Source organism: Silene latifolia, chromosome X (genome assembly GCF_048544455.1).
Source record: "Silene latifolia isolate original U9 population chromosome X, ASM4854445v1, whole genome shotgun sequence".
Classification (NCBI taxonomy): Eukaryota; Viridiplantae; Streptophyta; class Magnoliopsida; order Caryophyllales; family Caryophyllaceae; genus Silene; species Silene latifolia.
Genome location: NC_133537.1, coordinates 303633781 through 303651144, shown reverse-complemented (window position 1 = coordinate 303651144; position 17364 = coordinate 303633781). Strand labels below are relative to the sequence as shown.

At 41.8% G+C, this 17364-nt stretch overlaps 1 non-coding gene across 1 annotated transcript; it reads right to left on the bottom strand.

Annotated features, from left to right (window-relative positions):
• Positions 1-9011: 9011 nt before the first annotated feature.
• On the bottom strand, positions 9012-9118 carry LOC141624004 (small nucleolar RNA R71). Its single transcript, XR_012533817.1, has one exon. It is a non-coding gene; the product is annotated as a small nucleolar RNA R71 (small nucleolar RNA).
• Between the last annotated feature and the right edge of the window lie 8246 nt (positions 9119-17364).

The window sequence follows — 17364 nt, the reverse complement described above, 5'->3', positions numbered from 1 at the left end:
AATTGTGATTGATTTCCCGTTGAAGGGGACCCTGATCTTCTGGTGGAGAGTCGAGGTGACTGCCTTGACGGCGTGAATCCAGGGACGTCCCAAGAGCATATTGATAGAGGCGTCGATGTCGACCACCTAAAAACTGGTTTGTCTTTCCAGTGGTCCGGTCACGACAGCCCGAGTAATAAGCCCCGCGACCTTGCAACGACTGCCGTCGTAGGCGTGTACTCCTTGATTCGTTGGGACCAAATCAGCTTCCCTAATACCCAGCTTGTGAGCAGTCTTTAGGGGAATGACATTCACCGCGGATCCGTCATCCACGAGGACCATGGGTACATTTTTCTGGAGGCATTGTACGGTGATATACAGGGCCAGGTTATGATTGGCTCCGAACGGAGGGATATCCTCGTCGGAGAAGACGATTGGGTTGTTCAGATCAGGGGCGTCCCTCGACATGTGTGCCACTATTTCTTCTGGGGAAGAGGTGGAGGGCACTGTTAACTTTCCCAAAGCCTGTAGCAGAGCTTGTCGATGCTCAAAAGACGTTGCGATTAGTTGCCAAATTAAGTTTTCGGCTTTTGCCTTGTGAAGCTGTTTCAGGATTGAATTCTCAGGAGCCCTTGGTTGAGCGTCCACCTCTGGGATGACTTGGTCATTCGTTGCTGGAACGACCGTTGGACTGTTCGGGTTCTGATAGGGACGTCCGGACCGGGTGAGATGTCCAATTTCTTTCGCCTGTTTCTCCTTCCCTGGGATGATATAGACATCCTCAACATCATCTCTCCAAATGCCATTAATTTCAGAGTCCCGAGGGTACCTTGGGGGGGTATTCCTCGGTGGGCAGTTCTTGTGAGGGATACTTTTGTGAGGGTGGTTTTTGTGAGGGTGATTTTTATGGGGGTAGTTATTGTGAGGGTAGTTATTTTGAGGGTGATTATTTTGAGGGTGATTTACGTGAGGTCTATGCCAGAATGGTCGCGGGAGCAATCTATCCTGGGGTGGGTAGTTTTGAATGCTTGGGGAATTCTCCCTCGGGCGCGGTGCTGGAGGATTGAAGATGAGTCGACGGTAGGCGTCGTCAAGTCGGGTGATTCTCTCGGAGAGGCTGACTGTGGCCTCCTCAACTTGTCGAAACATAGTGAGCATAGTGGCAGCACTAAACACAAACACTCCGTCTGAAGGATCTTTTTCCAAAGCATTCACCTCGTCGTCAATTGGAAGGATGAGGTGAGAGGAGTCTAAAGTTGGCTCATCGTCAGAGATGGCGTGGATTCCCAGAGGGTTCGTTTTGTTGTTCGGTTTAGTCGGTGATAGTAAAGGCAAATCTCCTTTCTCAATCATATCTTGGATGATATGCTTGAGTTTGAAGCAGGTTTCGGTATCATGCCCTTTTCCCTGATGGTACTGACAGTAGGCACTGGGGTTCCAGAACCGGGGCTTCTTGGCATCGGTCGGATCCGGGGTGGGTCCGATCGGTTGTAACTTCCCCTGGTCCATGAGCCTCTTCAAGGCATTTGCATAAGTCGACCCTATGTTGGTGAACAATCTCTGGGGGCGCTCAGTTCTCTTAGCAGATGGTTCGACGAGGTTAACCTCGTCTGGCCGTAAGGGCGAGATCCGGTTGAGGTGGATCCCTGGTAGCCTCTGCTAGTGGTTTTGGCCAAGACACCCTTTCGGAGGTCATCTTCAATACGTGTCCCCAGAATTTGCAGATCTTGGAAGGTCTTGATATTCTGATACCTCAGTAGGTTGGCATAAACTGGGCGGAGGTTGTTGACGAACTTTTCCACCAAAGTTGATTCACTTGGCTTACTGACCGGTTGAGTACTCACCCTCCTCCAACGGGTTAAGAACTCGGTGAACCCCTCCTTGTCGTTTTGGGTTAGCACTTCAAGAGTACGGGTATTGGCCTGGATCTCGACATTGTCGGCATACTGTTTGGCAAACTCAACTGCGATCTTATCCTAAGTAGTAAGGTTTTTCGGATCAAGGGAGTAGTACCATTGGCGAGGGATTGGTTCCAAGGAAGACGGGAAGATCCGGGTAAAAAGTTCCTGTTTGACCCCTTTAATGGCCATGTAGTCCTTGAAAGCACGGATATGGTTGAGTGGGTCCTCCACTCCTTTGAACTTAGGCACATCAGTTATGGTGAAGTTGTCAGGTAATTGATTCCCAATAGGTTCGAACCTTCGGTTGTTCTCCAGATGGATATTGTTACCCCGGGCTAGGAGCTGTTCTTCCAAGAGCTTTAGCCTCTTCTCAGTTTCAGTCAGAGGTGGGTTGTTATGTTCCCCAGTTTCTTTGTTCTGCAGGGCATCGATACAGGTCTCGACGCGATCCAGGGTGACCTTAAGAGCGGTGAGCAGGCTGGCTAGCTGATCAGTTGTGACATCTCTCTTGTTATCATTGTTGTTGGACGAAAATGAAGACGGGGCCATGGCTCTGAGGCAGAAAAACGGCTCACATTACAACTCAATCTGACACGGTTCTAAGACTGAACGCAGACAACACAAAGGACGAGACAAAGATCAGACCCAACAAGACGGGGGTGACCGTGTGTGGTCCCTCGGTGCTGATTCGATATATGACGTGACGGTGTTGACCGAACATTTGACACGAGTCCAACGTAACGGCGCGACGCCATTGGACGGGTCTCATGGTGAGACGACTCATAAGTAAAGACCCATAAGTACGTTTTCTTCGACTCGATAGACACGAGGCGAAATTGGATGGTGGACTGAAGTTTTCGAAAATAGAAATTTTCAAAAAGATTCATTTGTCGCTTTAATAGACGGCTTCCGAAGATAGAGATCTCCGCAAGTCGATCAGATGAAAGGGGTCGTCTTAAGTTTATTTGTAAAAGACGGTTTGAGTTTGAGTCGGCTCGGAAAACAGTGCATTGTTTCCCAAGACGGTTTTGAAATTCAAAATTGTATGTTTTGAAAATCGAGTTTGAAATGTTTGAAGAGGTCTTGGGGATGTTGCATGGTCCTTGGGATCTCGAAAGTGTCTCGAGAAAAAGGGTGTGTGCTTCTCTCGGGTTTTGAAAGAGCCATTGTCGGCGCGAAACGGGTTAAAATCCGTGTCTAGAGGCGGCGATTATAACGGCGCAAAAAGGTGATTTGAAATGGTTGTAGAAAACCGGGTTTAAAAATCGTCATTACGACGGCCTAGAAAGGCGTTTTGAAATGGTTATAAAAAACGAGTTTGAAAATCGTTATTACGACGGCCTAAAAAGGCGTGTTGAAATGGTTATAAAAACCGAGTTTGAAAATCGTCATTACGATGGCCTAGAAAGGCGTGTTAAAATGGTTATAGAACCGGGTTTTAAAATCATCATTACGACGGCCAAGAAAGGCGTGTTGAAATGGTTATAAAAACCGAGTTTGAAAATCATCATTACGACGGCCTAGAAAGGCATGCATCGGTCGGCGAAAGACCGAGGTTTGAAACGGCCATTATAACGGCGCAAAAAGATGATTTTGAAATTTTAAAAATGACACGGAAGGACTTATGATCAAGTAGCACATAAGCATTCACAGTTTCATTATATTATGCATCATGCTACACGGGTTTTGGCTTAAAAAGGTGGGTTACACGCCAAGCGATCAAACCCTTATTTGCGAGAGGGATACCAATCCAAACAAAATGTGTAAGGAGGGTGCCCTAGCCTCGTGCTCGAAAGTGATGAAAGCTCTTTGACGAAACAGAAATGTGTAACGTCAATGGTATGCTTGACTCAATCGGGATTCGAAACGCGGGGATGAGAAAAACTCACGCCGATGAGACGAGCCAATTGGTCGAAAAGGGTTAGGTTGTGGGCCCGGACATGGAACCCGACCGTGACCGTAATATCAATTAATGCATTCCAACCAAGACCTCGTTCGAGTCTCACCATCTAGGGATCAAAAAGACGAAAGTGTCCTAGTTATCCCCAGCGGAGTCGCCAATCTGTGGACATGGCCCCCCTGCAAGCCCACTTCGATCTGTGGACATACAACGGTCTTTTGAAAGCCACGCTCGGCGGCGTAAAAATGCTTTCGACCGGATCATTTTAGATCGGTCGGTTTCATCTCGGTAAGGGTCTCGAAACGATTAGAGATGTTCGGAGTCGCCACCAAGCATTTGTGGGATGCCTGGAACCTGTTCGAAATCCACTTTATACCTCGGTCAAATCGAAGCACAAAGCAGCGTTTGACATAGGTACTAAAGATAAGGAAATCGTCCCTCTTTAGCATCCTATCTCTAGAATGACTCTCGTACGCCCTGGATAAGGTCGTCCACTATCCAAAGTTTCTGAGTAAGAGGTGAAGGTACGTATTGGGAAGCCCTTTAATCAGACACCCAATCTTGCCCGCGTTAGCGGCCTCTACTGATCGATCTTGGTTGGTTGAATGCAAAAGTTGATAAAATGGTTTAAATGCATGAATGCGTATCCAATAATTTAAACCTAACATGTGAGAGCTTTCTAAGTCGGTTGATTTAATCCAAGTATCAAGTGTAAGATGTCGAGTTGGATTAATGATTGATTTACATGCAAGACAGAAATTAAACATCCATTTACCGTATTAGGTTTAGGGTGCATAACATGATCCATTTGTCTTAGTAAGGCATTTTGCAAATATGATTTTGAATAGTCATATGATCCGTCCTATATCCGGGCTAGCCGGAGTCGGGATCGTCCTAGACTAATGCTGGAGGGGAACAGACCCTGTACCAGAAGGCTATATGAGGCGCGAGCCAGCCGGCGATACAAGGGGCCTCTCTCTGGTTTTGAAAATGAGAAATGGAGGGCCTATTTAGGCGCGGGTTAGCCCACGGTTTATGTGCCGTGTTCTGACCTTTTAGAAAACGTTATAAAATGCGTTGAAAATGGGTATTTGAACCCGGTTTGATTTGAAGGGGTCGTTTAGACCGCATTTGTTGATTTGAAGAACTAGACTCGAATAATCACCATTATTTGGATAATATTCGGTGTCGGGTTCGACTTGACAAACTTGACATGAATAGTTTTGAAAATAATTATGGACTAATTGTTTTAAGTCCATTTGAATATAATTAGTCGATACTCATCATCGTACCCGAGTTAAAATCCGGCATGGTATGTAGAACCAAGGATGACTTTGTGTTGGTGACTATTACATTTATTGAAAATGTAAAGAAATGAAATAAAATGTTTTAAAATACCTTTTAAATGTCATTAACCAAATATTATCATCGAAACACGGATTTAACCGTCATGGTATGAGGAACCAAGGGTGAAGAATGTTTTATGGTTAAAACAAATGAAATAAAATAAAAATGGTTCGAAAATATTCGGAATGGTGAAAACCGATTACAAATATGAAAATGAATTAAAGGGAAATGACGAGAACAAACACGGTTGATCTCTGGTCTGAACACCCGATTTAGGCGCGGGTAAGCTGGCGACCTAAGGGGCTTCTGCCTCAGACCAAAAATCAGTTTTGGCTCGTTTATTCAATGTTTTGGTTCATGTTATGCACGTTTTAGCATGTTATAGTCATGAAACAAATGAAAACATAATGAAAGAGGATTTTTACACCCTCATACTTACATGTTTGGTTATGGCGAGTGACCGACGTAAGTGTAACAACTCGTTTGATCAGAAAAAACTCGGTTTAAAACCGTTTTGGTAAGTAAAAAGAGTGTTTTAATGGTAGTGATGGTGTAGTGGTCGAAGTGGTCAGTCAAGTAATTTAATGCACGATGACGGTACCAAACAATGTGTAAGGCTTGTATTTACGATCGGTAGGTCGTAAATACGCTTCGGGTTGTGACTTAAGAAGTCGAGTCGAGAATTTTAAGGAAAAAAAGAGGGGGCGGACACTCGCGTAAGTCTCAAATGGGTGGCATTTGAGGGGTATTTATAGGAGAATGAGTGGTGTGTGAGTTTTGAGCGACGTGGCCACCTGGGCTGCTCAACGAGGCGCGAGCCACGTCGCGGTTCTTCGAGGTGAGTTGTCGCTTTCACAACAAACACAATCATGATTTGTTCTATCCTAGGTTTTGTAGTCACATGTTTGGTACTTGACCAACATGAATCCGGGAAAACTTAAGGTAGAAGGTTTGAAATGTTTTGTTTTTGGTGGTTGACTCGGTTTGACTCGTTGTTGGAGTCGGGATTTGAATTTTTGAGTCGGTTTTTGGTCCGGTGTCGGTTTTGACTCTAGTTAGTGTCATTGCGACCCCGTCGTCGTGCATTAAACACTCCAGGTATTTTTGAAATGTTTTGAAATGTTTTATTTTCGAAATCGTTTTATGTTTTCCGACGTAGAGTTGTACACAAACGGTCGATCAAACGCTGCGATTCCAAAACATGTTGTAGTCCGATAATCATCGGGTGTTTGTTGGAGTCTCAGCAGATACTAGGTATCTACAGTTGAGGACACATATTCCAACACTGGCGTAGTCCCGGGAGGAGACGGCCTGCTTTTTGAGGGAGCTCGAGACCAGAGATGCTGAGATCGCCGCTCTTGAGGCGACAGTAGCTGAGCTGAGGGGTCGTCGGGGCTAGCCTGTTGGTTGCTTGTTTGTTTACTGATGTGACCATAATTGGCGCATATTTAGCCCCCGAATTACCATTGTTTCCTTGCTTTTTAGTGCCTATTTGGGTCATTTCTTATCTTTAGTTCTTTGTTTTGCATATTCTTTGAGATTTTGATCCCTTGGTAGGAAAGGAGTAAGAATCTTGCATTTTCATGGCAAAACGAGGCTAAATTGATCGTATTCAATGACCAAGCATCAAGGAGAGACAAGACTAGAAGGCCTTTGTACATAGCATAGTAGAAGAGCATTGTTGAGAAAGGATCCTTGAGTCCCCAAGGAAATCCCCAAGGAATTCATGAAGAAAAGGGAAGAAAAGAAGAAGAAATAACGCTGCCATACAATCCGAACGGATTGTACACAATCCGTCCGTCCAAGCCCAATCCGAGCGTCCCTCAAAGGAATCCGCTCGGATTCCCCTCGCCAATCCGAGCGTCTTGCCCAAGGATCCGCTCGGATTCTCACCAGATCCGGCCGTCCCCGACTCCCATCCGCACGGATTTCGATGACAAAGACGTTTTCATTCTTCAAGCTACGATTAGAGAAGCCCTTCTCTCGGAGAATACCGGAGTCTCCTTGCTCAACTTAAAAGTGTAATTACTAGTTTAGCCCTTAGTTAACCCTAATGCATCCTCCCTAATTTTCACTATAAATACCCCATTAGTCTAATTAGAGGAGCATGTTCTTCTTATCAATAATTAGTGTAGTTAATATCAATCAAATCTCTCTTCAATATTGTAATCAAGTATTAATCAAGTTTTAATCCAAGTTTTAGTTCTTTAATCTCTCTCTTGTTCTTCCTTTATTTTGGGTAATTGAAGATTATTTGGGTTATTATTGGGAGATTGACAACCTCTCAATCTAGGATTCAAGTACTTCTATTATTCTTGCTTTATTATTGGAATCATTAGTAGGTATAATCTCTTAATCCCTTTTTAATTATTGCTAATTACTTTCATTTATTCATCATGTTTCATTATGTTAGTATGATTGACAACCTTTCTAGCATGATTAATATGATAATGAGTGAGTAGTCTCTTAGCTAGGGTTTAATGGGTGATTAGGGGAAACCAACATGGGGAATGATTCATGCTTAAATTAATATGCTTTCATATCTTATTTGCTTGCTTGTTTTGATCTTAATACATGCACATGTTATATTTGATGAAATGCTAAGCCTATGAATCCTTGCATTTACTATCATCTTCTATCCCTTCAACTTGACTTGTAAGACATAACCCAACTCGAGTCTTGTTAGACCATGCATGTGTTGAGTAGGAAAGATTAAGTCGACTTGTAGGTGTTGTACAATCTAATCGATTCGGCTCCGGGACCCAAACTTTCCTAGGATTGTAAGATATAACCCAACTCAATCCATCACAACAATAATTGCTTGCTTATAATTTGAGAACATGTTTGTATGATCATATCCCATGACTCCCCTATGAACCCATGACACCCTAGTGCTTTTAATCAATTGTTTACACCCTTATTTTATTCATCTTGCTAGTTTATTTTCATTGTTATTTTAGTTTAGTAACCTTCTACATCAACCCAATTTGTGACACCCCTTAGACACTACTAGTTACAATAGAATTCTCATTTCAATACCCGTCCCTTGGGATCCGACCTTTACTTGCCTCTTTACTAATTGTAGAGTTGTTTGTGAAGTATAAATTGTGTTTTGTATCGACCATTGACCAACGACCACATATGCTTAATTGTGAACACGAAATGGCCTCGATCAAAAATGGCGCCGTTGCCGGGGACGGTGTTTAATTGATTTAAGATTTCTTTTATTGTTTTTAGTTGTGTCTTTTTCACCTTGGGGAAGTAAAACTCCTCAAGGTTTGTTCTAATTGTTTTCGAGTTGTTTGATATTTTGCATGTCTAGAAGGTTACAAAGAGATTTGTTACATTTTGACCGTGAAATCGAAAGAACCTTGACGAATAATAGGAGACTTGTTAGGAGGAATTTGGGAGGTGTTGGTGAAGTTGTTCAACCCACTAGTGAGTTTGTCAATCCTTTCGCAATAGAAGGAGAAGAAAACCCATTAAACAATACCACACAAAATCCACCTACAATGCCTAAATTCTCGTCACACTCTATACCCACCGAGGAGGATCTACCAAATGGTACTCCTACCCCGCAACATCTCACCGGTAATTTTATTGCCAAGTCCGCCTTCATCCAACTAGTTGAGAGGAGCCAATTCGGGGGAATGCCTAGTGAGGACCCTCATTCTCATATGGAAACCTTTTGCGATTATTGTGAAGCTATCTCTCAAACGGGCGTGACTCAAGACCAAATAAGATGGGTCTTATTTCCTTTTTCGTTAATCGGCACCGCAAAGCAATGGTTGAAGGGCCTTGATAAGGCCACCCTTGGAATAGATTCTTGGAAGAAGCTAGCTCTAGCTTTCTACAAAAAATTCTACCCACCGGAAAAGATTAACATGCTAAGAGCTCAAATCACGAGTTTTAAGCAAAGGGATGAAGAATCTTTGTATGAAGCTTGGGAGCGGTTCAAAGGTATTTGTCGCTCATGTCCTCACCATGGACTTAGCGAATGGTTTTTAGTGCAACAATTTTGGAATGGTTTATATGAAGATTCAAGGAACATTCTCAATATGGGATCAAATGGAATGTTCACCGAAGTTGATGACAATCAAACATGGAACAAGATTGAGGAAATGGCGGTCCATAATTCACAATATAGTAGGCCTCGCAAGGCTACTAGAGGAGGAAAGTATGAAGTGGACTCCGTTACTCAATTGGGTGCTCAACTTAGTGCTCACATTGACACAATCAACTTGAAGTTTGAACAAGCTATGGCTAGACTTGAGGAAAACTCAAAATCATCAAAGCATCATGTCAATGCCATGACGGCCTCCTCATCAATCCCAAGCGGGATATGTGAGAATTGTGGAACCTTGGGTCATGACTCAAGTGAATGTAGGGGAACAACCGAACAAGTTAATGCTTTCCAAGCTTACAAAAGTGGTACCCCTTATTCAAATTTTTACAATGAAAACACCAAGTTCCATCCAAATCTCTCATACAAAAGCCAAAATGTTCAAAACCCTCAAACAACATACACTCCACCACCCATGAGAAATCAAAATCAAAGACCCTTTTACAATCAAAACCAAGGCTACCAAAATCAAAATCCATACAATCACCAAAATGACCAAGGTTTTGATGTCCAAAAAGCGGTCCTCCAAATGCAAAAGAATCAACAAGAATTTTTCACCCAAATGCAAAAAGATAGCCAAGCAAAAGATACTACCATCAACAACATTCTAGCTCACACCAAGATGTCGGAAACACAATTGACCCAACTAGCATCTTCAAGCTCACAAAGACAAAAGGGGCAATTACCACCTCAAAGTAATCCCCCTAGACATGAAACGGTTCATGCCATTCACTTGAGAAGTGGTACAAGATATGAAGCACCAAAGAAGCAAGTTGAGAATGAAGTTGTGAGAGCTAGTGAGAATGAAGTTGTTGTGCAAAGCCCCAAAGAAGGGGAATCATCAAAAGAAGAAAGTTCAAAGAAAAATGAAGACAAGGCCAAAGAGAAGGAGCCCATTGTGATTAGACTTCCTTTTCCAAGTCGTCAAGCCAAGCCCAAATTTGATGATCAACTTGGAAAGTTCATGGAGATTGTGAAGAACTTAGAAGTCTCAATTCCTTTCACGGAATTAATCAATCACGTTCCGGCCTATGCAAAGTACATGAAAGATATCCTCACAAAGAAGAAGTCGATCCGGAAACTTGAGACTATCGCCTTCACTAAGGTGAGTAGTGCAATACTTCAAGGGAGTTCACCTCCAAAGTTAAAGGATCCGGGAAGCTTCTCAATACCGTGTACCATTGGCGACACAACGATCAACAAAGCCTTATGTGATCTAGGGGCTAGTGTGAGTGTCATGCCGTACTCGGTGAGTAAAAGGTTGGGAATGGGAGAGCTTAAATGCACCAATATCACTCTTCAAATGGCCGATAGATCGACGAAGACACCATTAGGGATATGGGAAGATGTCCCCGTGCGAATTGGGAAGTTTTTCATCCCGGTAGACTTTGTCATTGTTGATATGGAGGAAGATTCCAACATTCCAATCATCTTAGGAAGACCTTTCCTACACACCGCGGGTGCGGTGATTGATGTGAAACATGGAGAGCTCACTCTAGAAGTGGGAGATGAAAGCATAACTTTTAATCTTGACAAGACCATGAGAGCTCCTCGTTTGCATGAGCCATGTTTCATGATTGATCATTATAGCCGGAAGGATGAAAGAAAGAAATCGGAACTCCAATGGAAGAAGAAAATTGAAGATGCTCCATTCAAAGAGCAAGTGAATTGTGACAAGGAGAGCTTGCAAAGCTCATCAAAATCAACCAAGGAAGAAGAAGATGGCCTCATTGGCCAAGAGAAGAAATTGGGAGAGTTGTCTCCATCTAAGCAAGAGATTTTCAATGATCAACTCAATGAAGTTTGTGGTCTTTGGGACGACGAATTTGAAGGGATCTTTAATCCCTACATTGGGCATGCCATCGATCATGATCAACAACAAGGGCCACGGTCTATTGAGGACCTCTACCATAACAATGAACAAGCTTTTGATTACTTCTTCAAGGTGTTGAGCAACATCAACAACACCTTGAACATGCCCCCTTGACATCTCATCAAGAATGAGAGTTTGGTGGAGTCCTCCCTAAACCACCACTTGTAAATATTTCTAACTCCCTAACTTACATTTCAATTTTTGTATTGCATTTTTGTCATTTTTGGATTTTTATTTACTTTGATCAAAATAATTGTCATGAAAAGAGAGAAGTGAGGGAGGGACTAATGATTTCAATTGATGTGTAGTGCTTTACCTTAGTGTGGGGATGGCAATTGCCTAGGCTATTCATGCCTTAGTAGTGCCCCCACAATGAAGAACACAAGATTTGAAAGAAAGAAAGAAAGAATGCTAAGGGAATGCGTTTGTGCACGGATGGAACTGAATCCATGTACACAAGTACCAATCCGAGCGGATTCCTGAGAATCCGCCCGTCTGAAGCAAATCCGAGCGTCCTGCTGAGAAGACGCCCGTCCTGGGCTGAGCTGAAATTGAAGAATTCTTGACTGTTGAAGAATCCGAGCGGATTACTGGAAAGACGCCCGTCTCACAGAATCCGTCCGTCTTTCGAAGAAGACGCCCGTCTTGCAACTGAAGAAAAACAAAGAAAAATCTCTGGACTAGAATCCGTCCGTCCTGCACAAAATCCGCCCGTCCCATCTCAGAAGAATCCGAGCGGATTCCCCAGAATCCGCCCGTCTCTAGGCGGGATTTTGAAAATTTTGAAGCTGTAGAATCCGCACGGATTGCACCCAATCCGCACGGATTGTCCCTGCGTCTTGAAAAATCTCGACTTCTTTAAATACCACCCCACCTTCATTCATTCATTCATTCATTCATAAACACTACCCACAACATCAAAACCCTCATCCTCTCCATCTCAAAAACAAAAACCCTCAACAAAACTCACCAAAATCAAATCAAACCATCTTTCAAACAACAAATCAATCACTCCATCTTCATTAACAATCAAAACCAAGCACAAAATCTTCACCTTTGAGTCGATTTTTGTTCTCATAAAGGCAAAGCCTTTCACCTTCAAAATCGATTTGGGCATTCTACAAATTGAAGATTTTTGACTCTTTACTTGGTTAGTTCATCAAATGGCAAGAACAAAGGGAGCAACAAAGGCAACAAAGGCACCAAAAGCAAAGGCTCTCTCTCAAAGGCAAAAAGCTCTACAAGCAAAGAAAGCTTTGGCAATGGTGGTATCAACACCAAACTTGGAAGTGCAACAACAACAACAAATTCCTATGGAAGCATTACCTTCTACTCCGGTAATTAATAAACTCTTGCATTATCCGGAGGTAACTTTCATTTCCGATACCCATAGAAATACATTTGTCAAGTTTGCTATGAAACAAATTCAATCCACCAAATTCATATGCAAAGATGCCTTAGAGAAGTTGGGTGTTCTTGAACAAACAAGAGTCTTTTTCAATGCCATGGGTTTGAAGAAATTGTTTGAAATGAAGGAAGTAACATACCCCTCCCTTGTCTTGGAATTCTTAAGTTCTTTAAAAGTGACAAAAGTTGAGAATAGGAAAATATTGAGTTTCGTCTAGCTAACACTAGTAGACGCATTACCTTTCCGGAATTGGGTGAAATTTTGGGTCTTAGCGATGAACATAAATATTATAAGCAATATGGGAAGTATGACCCCGGGCCTCTTTGGGAGGCAATCTCCGGGAAGAAATTTGAAGATTTTCATGCTTGTCGTGCTCTTTTGGTCCATCATCCGGGCATAAGAATATGGCACAAAGTTGTGGGAAATACCATAATTGCTAGGAAAGACACCAATCATTTCACGGGACTCGATTTTATTCTCCTTGAATCAACTTTGAATATTGGAAGAATTCATACCAAGCCTTACAATTCTTTGAGGCTATTGGTTGATAGATGGCTCCATGTAGATAGTGGGAAGAAGGGTCAAACCGTTATTGTTAATGGCGGCCTTGTCACGGTCCTAGCCAAGCACTTTGATCCTAATTTCAATAAGGATAGCAAGTACAAGGCAAAGGAAGGTGGCCATCTTATTGATATGTCCATCTTGATTAACAAGTTCAAGTGGGTTGCCCACAATCCCCTTGACACCAAGTATGGGTGGCTTACTAGTGAGGCTCGATCATTCACTTTACCCGCGAAGATTTGTCGTCTTAGTGTCCACCGGACCAACTATTTACTTCCCCTATCCGAAGAAGCCGAGTACATCATTCAACAACAAAAGGGTGATCATGAAACTCCCTCCTCTTCCATTGTTATACCGCCTTACCCCTTTGTGTATGAAGAGTTCAAACCGCAAGGAGTTGAAATTGGGAAAGACTATGTCACACTTCTTATGCAAGCCATGCACAAGCAAGCTTATGAAGATTGGAAGAATGCATATTTGGCTCAATATCCTCCCCTCTTACATCTAGCTAGGCAAGGACTCCTTGATCCATCTTGTCCTTTGCCTAGTTAGGCGGATAGAGAAGCCTTATTTCCGGGTGCATCAAGGGACGTGGTGGAAGACAATGAGGTTGTTGGAAATGGTGAAGAAATTGATGATAATATTGAGGAAGAAGAAAGTGGAGATGATGAAAGAGATGGTGACGATGATGATGAGCAAGATGATGGAGAAAGTGATGAAGAAAGTGCCAAGGAAAGTGGCAATGTGACCACTTCTCATGAGGGAAGTGATGATGATAATAGCATGATGGAAGACTAGCCTTGGAGACTCCTACTCTCCCATGGTTTGTCTATATCTCTTTGTATTTTATTTCATTTTGATCATTGTTGGTTTAGTCCTAGCAACATCAAAGGACTCACACCTCGGTTCCATTGAGGTGTTCTTTATTGTTCCCATTTTTGAAAATCCAAAATGACAATCTAGTTTCATGCATAGCATAGTGTGTGCATGAACTATACCCATGCTTTGACATTAGCAATAGTGTCTTATTTGGTTTGGGGAAGTTAATGCATACACAACGGGAGGTAATCTAAATTATCCTCTCCGTCATAACAAAAACCATGCATCATGTTGTATAGCTTAGTGTAGAATTGCATTTAGTATAGAAATCATGCATCATTTTTGCATAATTTCCATCATTTTGGCCATTGAGGACAATGCCCATATTAGTGTGGGGATGGGAATTCTAACACTTAACTTTTATTCAAAAAACCATAAAAATTGAAAAATTTCAAAAATCATAAAAATTGAAAAATTTGAAAAACCAAAAACAAGTTCATTTCCTTTGTATATATATTGTCTTGTATATATTGTGTTTGTTTATCCTTGTTCACTTTGATTGACTACGCCACATCCGAGACATGAGGATATTGAAGACCGCATGGTATGATCTTTCCAATCTCCTTTTTCCTCTTTATGTTAATGACTATGTGGCTTTATTTTGATTGATGCGGTATAACAATGTGAACTTAGGACTTGCATTTAGTTTATTTGTCATATTAGTTGGTAGAATCATTTGCATTAGGATGTTTATATGTTAGTTGCATCATGGCATGTAGTTTGCATGTTAGAAAAATTTTGCGAAACCGTCTACTTGGGAAGCTTGACAAGTGTATATAGGCCCTAGTAGATGCTTTTTATTCTTAAGACTTTGCTTGTTAGAATACTTGTAAAACACCCTAGGATGTGTCATGCTAGTATCCTTTGACCCATGGTTTAAGGCCTAGTCAAGAGTACCTTGTGGTGTGATAACTCCTTGGCTACCGTTTATTCCAAGGTGACCCTTGAAACCATGCATACTTCTATCATTCATCCATGTTCTACCACATTTTTGTCATCAAAGGGAATGGGCACAAAAAGAAATTGTTCAAATTTGAGTTCAAAGAAATGAAAAGTGAAAGAAAGTTTGCAAAAATGCATCAAATGAAAAGAGGAGCAAAAATAGAACTCCTAAAGCTTCAAATACAAGGCACCCTCGTTACTAATTGGGGTGACTTTGAAAATGTTCAAAAAGAAATGCAAAAAGTTTTCAAGTATTGAAATGCCAAAAATCAAAAAGAAATGGCAAAGAAAGTGTTCTCAAATGTCAAATGCCAAAAGAAATTGGGGGGAAAACAAAAATGAAAGCAAACTCCCAAAGTGAAACTCAATTACTATCGATCCCTTTATCCATCGTATCCATTTTTGTGCATGGTAGAGAGGGGACGACCCTTCTTCTTGTCTAGGCAAGAGGGGGAATTCCGCGATCCTCCAGTGTTTCTAACACCATAGGGAGTCTACTCTTGACAAAAGCATTTAACGATTGAGGACAAAGGTACCCTAGCTTGACACCTTTTGGAGGTGATTTATTGGTATCCTTCTAGGCTTAGTAGTTTGAACAAATTGCATCTATGAAGGATTGTGTACCCTTGAATTGCTTCCCTTGTAGATAATTTCCGCCACTTGATGAGGGAGTGGCTATTCCTTTTGTAGATGCATCCATTATGTGATTTTGTGTGCTTAATGTTTGGATGTGTCGCCATTTTGGCAAGACCCACCTTGCCTTGCAAGAAGGCATCCTACCTCATGGTTGTCTTGTTGTGAGTTGAAGGGGCGGAGTGAGACCCGCTAATTGTCTCATATCAGCTATTATTATTAGGTTAGGATAGTATTGGTCCTAGTCTTTGTCACCTCTTTACTCGGGACGAGCAAAGGTTCGGTTTGGGGATATTTGATGTGACCATAATTGGCGCATATTTAGCCCCCGAATTACCATTGTTTCCATGCTTTTTAGTGCCTATTTAGGTCATTTCTTATCTTTAGTTCTTTGTTTTGCATATTCTTTGAGATTTTGATCCCTTGGTAGGAAAGGAGTAAGAATCTTGCATTTTCATGGCAAAACGAGGCTAAATTGATCGTATTCAATGACCAAGCATCAAGGAGAGACAAGACTAGAAGGCCTTTGTACATAGCATAGTAGAAGAGCATTGTTGAGAAAGGATCCTTGAGTCCCCAAGGAAATCCCCAAGGAATTCATGAAGAAAAGGGAAGAAAAGAAGAAGAAATAACGCTGCCATACAATCCGAACGGATTGTACACAATCCGTCCGTCCGTCCAAGCCCAATCCGAGCGTCCCGCAAAGGAATCCGCTCGGATTCCCCCTCGCCAATCCGAGCGTCTTGCCCAAGGATCCGCTCGGATTCCTCAGCCCAGATCCGGCCGTCCCGACTCCCATCCGCACGGATTTCAGTACAGCACGTTTTCATTCTTCAAGCTACGATAAGAGAAGCCCTTCTCTCGGAGAATACCGGAGTCTCCTTGCTCAACTTAAAAAGTGTAATTACTAGTTTAGCCCTTAGTTAACCCTAATGCATCCTCCCTAATTTTCACTATAAATACCCCATTAGTCTAATTAGAGGAGCATGTTCTTCTTATCAATAATTAGTGTAGTTAATATCAATCAAATCTCTCTTCAATATTGTAATCAAGTATTAATCAAGTTTTAATCCAAGTTTTAGTTCTTTAATCTCTCTCTTGTTCTTCCTTTATTTTGGGTAATTGAAGATTATTTGGGTTATTATTGGGAGATTGACAACCTCTCAATCTAGGATTCAAGTACTTCTATTATTCTTGCTTTATTATTGGAATCATTAGTAGGTATAATCTCTTAATCCCTTTTTAATTATTGCTAATTACTTTCATTTATTCATCATGTTTCATTATGTTAGTATGATTGACAACCTTTCTAGCATGATTAATATGATAATGAGTGAGTAGTCTCTTAGCTAGGGTTTAATGGGTGATTAGGGAAACCAACATGGGGAATGATTCATGCTTAAATTAATATGCTTTCATATCTTATTTGCTTGCTTGTTTTGATCTTAATACATGCACATGTTATATTTGATGAAATGCTAAGCCTATGAATCCTTGCATTTACTATCATCTTCTATCCCTTCAACTTGACTTGTAAGACATAACCCAACTCGAGTCTTGTTAGACCATGCATGTGTTGAGTAGGAAAGATTAAGTTGACTTGTAGGTGTTGTACAATCTAATCGATTCGGCTCCGGGACCCAAACTTTCCTAGGATTGTAAGATATAACCCAACTCAATCCATCACAACAATAATTGCTTGCTTATAATTTGAGAACATGTTTGTATGATCATATCCCATGAATCCCCTATGAACCCATGACACCCTAGTGCTTTTAATCAATTGTTTACACCCTTATTTTATTCATCTTGCTAGTT